Here is an 8,206-nt window from a genome sequence, read left to right as displayed (position 1 = left end):
TGGTTGCTGGCCAGCCACCCCCACCGGGAGAGGAGGTCCCTGGGGAGTGGATTCTGGCTGTTCAGGCAACAGGAAAATTCATTAATAAGGAAGATGAAAAAGAAACCCCTCTTAAAATCGTAACCAAAAGCAGCCATTTCTAAGATGACATCGGGAAGAAGGGACTGCGGGAGGGGCAGGACTCCTCCGACAACCCTTGGCTGAAAGGCAGGACCCCCCAGGCTTGCCTTCGGGGAAGGGAGGAGGAACAAGAGATGCTGCAATATCTTTCCAAGAGTTGTTCTCATGCAGCTCGAATCTGAAGCAAAGAATCTCTCTTTTCTAAGCAGCTGATGGTTGGAAAAAGGACCTGGCGTCAGGTGGAAAGCCAACCACGCTTCCTCCTGTAACCCAGTGCTCTTCCCTCCCAGTCCGTTTTCCTTTAGCCGGGAGGAGTCAAGGCCTTATTCCAACGAGCACAATTAACCATCGATGTTCATAGCACAAGAAGGTGCTGCTGTTGTCACCATCATTGTTGTTGTTGTATCTCCTGTAGGTTTTTATAGCTGTGGACATGCCCAGATAACCCCCAAATTTTGACCAGGGTTGGCAGGGAGCAGCATGGGGCTGGCTGAGATGTTGCAATGTGTGAGACTGTGGATGGTGGATCCTTGGTGTCTGTTTTGTGACCACCAGCATGGGGACAGCACCTGTGGGTTGTTCTGAGACACGGAGATGTCCCGTCCGTGGGACGATGTGGTCGGCATGCTCCGTGGTTAGGCAGTTATTGTGCTGAGTGGCAGAAGGACCGCTGAGGTGAGGGCGATTTGGATGTGTGAGCGTGTGTGGGGTCTGGATAAGGGTTACTGTGATGAGGGTCAGGAGCACTCTCCTGAAATTGCTCCTGACATGTGGGATGCTCTGCTGAACCAAAATCCCTGGCATGGTGATCGTCTTCTCTTGCCACCCTCTTTAGTTGTCCCATAGGGACAAGCAGAGCAGCTGTGGGGCATCCAGTCCTATCACAGTCCTGGCTTAGCTCTCAGGAAACCACCCCCTGACTTACCTCCCTTGCACCCACCACCCGAGGTGAGCTGGGCAGTGATCATCTCTGGACGTGCGTCCTCATTTCTCATAGCTTCGAGCCAGGGGGTCTGCGTTGCCTCCCGTTGCCCTTCCGCAGGAGCTCACCAGCCTTCAGGTGGGGGTAACCAGCTCTTGGGGACAGCAGGCATCTGCTGAGCAGCGGTTGTTGGGAGTCAGCACCAGGTCCCAGTGTCCCCTCTAGCTCTCGATCCAGGCTGGTGAGCCCTTGTTGGAGCCCAGCGGCCTCTATCGTGCCCATCCACGTGATCTGGGGATCAGATTGATGTGACCTTATGTTGTTTCTCTCCAGGCTGGGATCTCCCAGCTCTGAGTCTCTCCCACTGGGACTGAGGGTCATTTCCCTGAACCCTACATATAGCTGAGCATTTCTGTCAAGGGTATCAGTATTATGTGGCATCTTCCTCCTTTCCCCGTGGGGACAGGGGAGCAGCAGCCTGCTTGCACCCTCTCTCCCTCTCAGCATGTTGCTATGACCTCCAAAAGCCAAGGGAGCTCCTCACCCTTGGTTTTGCTGGGCTTAGATCATGCATGATGGTATTTCAAACCAGCCTGAAGGCCAGGTTTGTGGGTGCTTGCCCACAAGCCCTTCTCTCCTCCCCTTTGCTGTCAACGGGTTTTCTTCCATCTCGATTCTCCTTTTGGCTGGGAGGCAAAGGCAGAAGGCACCTGGTCCATTTGCCACATCCTTGACTTCTCTTAGCATCCCTGGGGCCAGGAGGCCCTCCCGCAATGATATTTCTCTTGTGGGATGTGGTCCTTGATTTATAGTCCTTCTCCATGGGCTTGGCTGGTGACCTGGAGACTGTCCCTGGACAACGAGCTCAGGCCCTTCGTTAACGTTTTTTCCAGGGAGAAAATGGAGGCATGGACTGAACCAAAGCAGCTCGGTCTTTGATGGCTCTGAGAAGCACCAGCCCTGTGGTGGTGGTCAGGATCAGCCATGCTCTTGCCTCTCCTCCAGCGATCCCACCTTCACCATCCCCTCCGCTGTCTTTCTCCTTCCCCTACCCGTGCAGAGGGACATAGAAATATCCCCACCGCATCATCTCTGAACGGGAGAAGCACAAACCTCGTGACATTTCCCCATCATTAGGCAAGATGTTCCCTCCCATCTCTTATTTCTCCCTCTGTCCCCAGTTTCCTCCACCCAACCAGCAAAACAGAGGATGAGCCAAACGGTTGCTCAACGTCACCTTCCCGATGCCCCTGAGCCCGGGGGCCGGATTCCTACCATAGCTCCCATGGAGTTAACGGAGCAGGACACCTCCCGTAGCCGAAATGCTTGGTCCCATCCATTTCTGTGGCGTGATGCTCCTCGAACCCTAGGGGGAAGGATCCGGCCCTCCGTCTCTCCCATCACCATTCCCAAACCAGCCAGGGAGGTGCTCGCTTTCCTCCCCTCTTCTTGCAGCGTCAATAAGAGGCAAAGTCAATACGAAGGTAACAAAAAAGCTATGTTATATATATATAAAATATATACAGAGAGAGGAGATGGAATAATAACCTAGAGATTCTCTATTTCTATTGTATATTTATTCTGTAAATGCCACTGTAAATGCTGTTAAATGACAAAACGTATTCCAAAGTGGCCCGTGACCTATTTTCATTCCCAGTGCTGTACAGATCAATTCTCATTGTATATCAGGACATATTTTTACCTTTTTATTTCTCGTGTGTGCTGGGTGGCCGTCGTCCATCCCCCACCCCCAGCCCTAGGGCGTCCAGCTGCCCTGGGGATCCAGCAGAGAGGAGGAGGAGGAGGAGGGACGACACCTTTATTTTTATCCGTGGAAATACTGTATTTCTTTGTGGCATTTGCTCGGTGTTAGACACAGGGTGTTGGGGGGCGGGGGGGGGGGGGGGCGGGAAATGCGTGTTAAATTTCCAGTGATCCGTGTCGTCGCTGTGTGAGCGTGTGCGTGTTCGTCCGTAGATGCCGTGCGTGGGGGTGTGCGCGTGTAAGTGTGTGCGGGTGTGTTTTGTTTAGGATCCACTTCTCGCCGTACTCGGGCACTTTTGGAGCCTGCGTTGGGGGTTTCTCCCGCTCGCTGCGGCAGGCTCTCCCTCCACACACCCTCTCGGGGTCCCGGGCTGCGGATCGGGCTGAACCCCAGTGGCTTTTAGCCATAAAAATCACTTCTTTCCCCCGCTTTTTCTCCACAGAGGCACAGGGAATAGCTGCTAGTTGTGAGCACAGGCACTTTTCAGTTTTCCTCCAGGCGGTGGGAAGAGCAGGGGGGGACCGCTGCCAATATTCCTGTCTCCCCCCATCAGCACCCCGCTGGGTTCCCAGCCCGGATCCTGCTGCTCGGGGCAGGATGGTGTCCCTGGCTGGGGAACAAGGAGGTGCTGGGTATATCAGGAGGGGTCAAAACCCTGTCCCTTCTCTGGGGACAGAGCTGGGGAGGGGGCTGGCTGGTGCTGAGGGCAGAAGGGGGCTTTGCAGGAGGGTGCCCACCCCATGACGGTGGTGCTGCAGGTCCAAGGGTGCTTGTGGTCCCTATAGGGCTGGAGCTGGGAAGCTCCATCCCGGAGCATTGGGCTCTGCGGCCAGTGCTGTGGGTGGGGGCTGGATCTGCCCTTCACCCTGGGGCAAAGCAGAGGGGATGGCTGGAGCCGGCTGTACCCCGGCTGATTTGCACCGTCCCCAGGTGCCCCTTGGCCCCTTCCCCTCAATCCCTCCAAACCAGCCCCTGCTTCACCCCCTGGCCCCCACCCAGACGCGGGCAGGTCACGTTAAACCCCAACACCTCCCTGGAGCAACCCCCACTGCCTTCCTCCTGCCCCCCATCCTTCCCTGAGCCTGGCTCTCGCTGGCAGGAGCAGGGAGCGGGGCCGGGTGGCCTTGGTGGCCGGGGGGGACACACAGCCCAGCCTGGGCAGAGCCATGGCAGCAGGCAGGGTGCCGCTTCCCCTGCGGGCAAGCACAACGCTGGCGAACGCCTCCTGTACAGGTAAAAGCACAGATCTCGTAGTAACTCGTCCCATGTATCCTCGTAGCCGGTGTATTTACCACGCGTGCCGTGCCGGCCGGACTCCTCGGCGGTTGAGAGAAACCCTGTAACAGCTGAAATGGAGTCCGATTAAAAGTCTCTTCTTACCAAATCGCTTCTCATCAAGTCTCTTCTCTGACTCTGTTTCCTTTCTTGGGGTGGGCTTTGGGGCCTCTCTGAGCTTTGGGGTTGCAGAGAGCTAAAGCAATGGGGGTTGGGGCTGTCGGCACCCCTGGGTGTCGATGTCTATGTCCTTCCCCATCCTGTCCACCGTCCTTCTGTCTCCCCTCGTCCTCTGATTCCCTTCCTCCATCCACCATCAGCCTCCGCAAGGGGCTCGCTCAGGGCACGGCTGCCCGCAGGTTCTTTCAGGAGCATCGTGGAGGTGATCTTCCATCCTGCACCAGTTCAACCAGTACACGCTGGCTTTACAGGGCACATGGACTGGTAAGACGCAGCATCTGCTCCTCTGCACAATGGCCTCTTCCCTTCCCTCCCATCTTTTGTAGCTCATTTGGCTTCTCCAGGGCTGATTCAACCTGGGGAGTGTGAGGAATAGGGGGAAGAAAACAGGCTGGATGGGACGAGATGAGATCCACCAGCACGAGGGATGCCACCGGGGTACCACTGTGGCTACAAACTGAACTGGTCCCCACTGTGGTGGCAGCCACGTAGGGGGAGGGCAGGTTTCCTGAGCACCTCTGCATCATCTGAAGGTGTTGGCGTAGGATCGGGGCGAGTGTCTGCAATGGGGGCTGGAGGAGCAGCACTGCCTGCGGTGGAGGCAGGAGGTGGCACACGGGTTTGTGTGCCCAGGGGCTGTCCAGGATCTGGCCCTGGAGGAAAACATCCCCCAGGGGCGGTGACCAGGACGACGGGACACGTAGGGCAGCCCTGACCCCAGCACAGCCCTGGTCTGTGGGGGCAGGGATGGAGGTGCTCCCAGCTCCTCCTCATCCTCGGGGAGGTGGCACAGCGGGGGATGCAGGTTTATGGGTGCAGCACCCATCGAGCCTGGCTCAGGAGGATGCCTAAGGGCGCTGCAGTACCCACGTGTGGTGCTCACTGCTGTGCTGAGCTGGCCGGCCTCAGCCCACCCCCGTGCTCCCACTGCTGTGTGCACTGGGTGGCTCCGGGCTTGCGAAGAGGCTCAGACCCAGGGAGGGGACACATGTCCCTACCGCTGGATTGTGCCTGAGGACAAGGCGCTGGCAGGCTGCTGCCATGCCAGCTTGTCCCCAGGCCACCCCGTGGCGCAGAGGAGCCTCATTTTCATTTATCCCTCTTTCCTCTCTGTCTGCAAAAGCAAATCCTGCAAAAACCCCCTGAGCAGCGTCTCTGCTGCATCTTTGGGATCACAGCTATCGCCTGGGTCTGGGTGAGCTGCTGCCGTGGAAAAGCCCCGGGGCCAGGAGGGCAAGTGGGGCAGGATTTGGCTTTATCTGCCCCGCAGAGTGCCGGGGGCTGAGATCGGGTCTGGAGGGGCCAGAAACAAGCAGGTCCTGCTGCCAGGGGCTCCCTGCAAAACATGAATGAAACAAACTGAAAAGGGAGATTTTGACCCTTGTGAGGTTAGAAAAAAAGATGCAGAGAAATGAGCCCAAATGTAAAATTTAAGCCAAACACATGTTTTTAAAGAAAATACTGAGTTTCCCGTGACACTGAGGCAGGGAGCCTTCAGAGCCTGGTGGGAGGTGAAGGCTGGTGTGGTTAGATCAGGGGGTGTGTTTTGGGTGTCCCATCTCAAAACAGCTTTGGACTGGGGTATGGACACACGGTGGAGCTGCTAACAGCAACATCTTGGTTCCCTGAGCACCTTGGAAAGAAAACCAGAGGAGACAGTTATCCCGACTCTTAAAGATGAGACACGGAGGCACAGCACCAGCTCATGAACTGCTCCTGGTCCTTCCAAAGGCAGACACTCACCACCACCGGCCCTGCTCCAGCCCAGCCTCCTCCCGCTCCCAAATTGCTTTTACGGAGCGAAATTGCATCAGCGATGCCGTGGATGGAGCCAGATTCGCCGCTGGACCGAGACACCCTCCGCCGCCCGTTTTCTTTCCTTGCCTTGGCTCCAGTCTCTGTCGCAGGACCCACAAGATGGCACTGTGCGACAGCAGCATGGGCACTCCGCCACCCGCCGCCTCGGCAGGAATTTGGGGTGCAGGCCCTGCACGGGGGTGGGGGGGATGAGCTAGCTCCCCTTCCAGGCAGAGGCTGCAGAGGGATGGGGCTGCAAACTCTTTCCGTGCAACCTGCGCAGCCCAAATACCTGTGCTCAGCTGGTTATGAGTGATTTTAGCTGAAAAATTCTCCCGGCAGAGGCGGACGGCAGAGATGAACCTTGCCCACGGCTTGTGACAGCTTCTTTGGGAAGAGCCACCTCCAAGAGAGCGTCCTGAATGCCCTGGGGAGCCGCTCTGTGGCATCAGCACCCTGCGGTGCCGTGGGTGGCCCCACCTGCAGACCAGAGATGCCCCTGTCCCACCAAAAGTGTGAAGGAAAGAGGGTAGAGACGTTGTTTGGAGCATCTAGGGGCTGCTGAGGTCAGCACATATTTTATTAACAGAATCCTGGGCTGGAAGGACCTGGGGAGGTTGGTTTGTCCATCTCTACCTCAAAGGAGGATCGTCTCTCCCTAAAGTGAGCAGCAGTCGACCTTCCTCCTCCGTCCCTCCATGGATGGAGACACTGCGTGATCCCAGCATGTCCCCAACCTCTCCTTCAGGCCAGACAGCCCTCCAAGCATCCCATGGCCCACTGCGCTGGTCTCGGTGTGCCGAGCTGGGGATGTGTCTGATGTGCTGGGCCATGGGCAGGGCTCAGGGCGCTGTGCTGGGGCAGGGGGAGAGACCGTGCAGCGACCAGTCGGGGGGACCCAGAGACCCCTTACCATGTCCTCAGGACCCACCCAAGGGCTGTGGCTTTCCAGGTTGGAGTTGATCCTCCTTGAGATATTTCAGGTCCTGCTCTTCGTTCCATCCTTCACCTCGATGTTAACCGAGATGCCTTCAGCCTTGCAGGAGGTCCCTGCAGAAGTGACTCCCTCTTGCTCCAAAAAGGCCATTATTCATCAAGCTCTTTCTATTTTCTCTCTTTCTCTTTCTCTCTCTCTCTCTTTTCTTTTTTTTCATGGACATTAAAAATCTGAAGGCATATTTAGAGAGCAGACAGCTTTGGGCGGGTGTTGCTGGCTAAAAGATCTCTTCCTTCCCCAGATACAACCCATTTGTCTGCCTGGCCACCTCCTCCCACCCCAGGAACGGCCGCGCTTGGGTGCACGAAGATCTCCCTGGGATGAAAGTCACCGGATAAAATATTAGCATCAGGTCGCAGCATTCCTTCCTCCTGGCCAAACTCGCATTACCGATGATGAGGAGCTGAGCTGCGATGCCTGGACGGTGATGCAAGGCTCGATTTTTCCAGCACGGTTTTCCCTCGGGCTCCACGCTCTCCCGCTGGTGCAGCCCCGGGTGGTTTGGGTGTGGAGCTACGCCAGCCTCCACCCGCTCAGGATCCGGCCCTGGAAGCTGTCGAGTTGCAGTTACAGTTGGAGCAGGGCTTTCTTGGTGGTAAGCTTTTAAGCGCGGCTCTCGTGCCTCGTGGCTTTTTGGGTGGAGTATTTGCCTCAGCCACCCCCAATGCCCCCCGGTAAGGGGGTGAAGCATGTCACCGAGGGGACAAACCTGGGCAGGGGGTGAGGAGGGGACCCGGGCCTCTGGGGGAGACACTCCACCGAGCCCAGGGAGGTGCAGAGAGGGATGCTGGAGGGGGGCAGCATCTCCCACTCACTGCCCCCTCACCCTGCGCCAAGGGCCCCCTTATTCAAGTGCGGACCCTCTGGCTCAGCTCCCCCCCCCCCAATAACAGGCCTGTGTTGGGCTTGGATCCCTCCTATGACCCCAAAGCACCCACCTGCATCCCCCTCCCCCAGCACCAGCAGTGCCAGTACAGGGGTAAACAGCGCTGGCAGGACCCGGTGACTGGGTTCTTCAGCCTCGGTGACAGGCTTGTCCCCTGGGGCACCGCAGCTCTTCACTCCTCCCCAGCCCCAGGAGATGGGGCTGAGCATCACCAGCACCCCAGGGCTGTAAGAACTCCTCAAGGAAAGGGGGGTTTAGGGGAGG

Source organism: Leptosomus discolor, chromosome 21, assembly GCF_034619465.1.
Source record: "Leptosomus discolor isolate bLepDis1 chromosome 21, bLepDis1.hap2, whole genome shotgun sequence".
In the NCBI taxonomy this organism is placed as follows: Eukaryota; Metazoa; Chordata; class Aves; order Leptosomiformes; family Leptosomidae; genus Leptosomus; species Leptosomus discolor.
The sequence above is the reverse complement of the archived record's forward strand: the minus strand, read 5'-3'. Positions refer to the sequence as shown.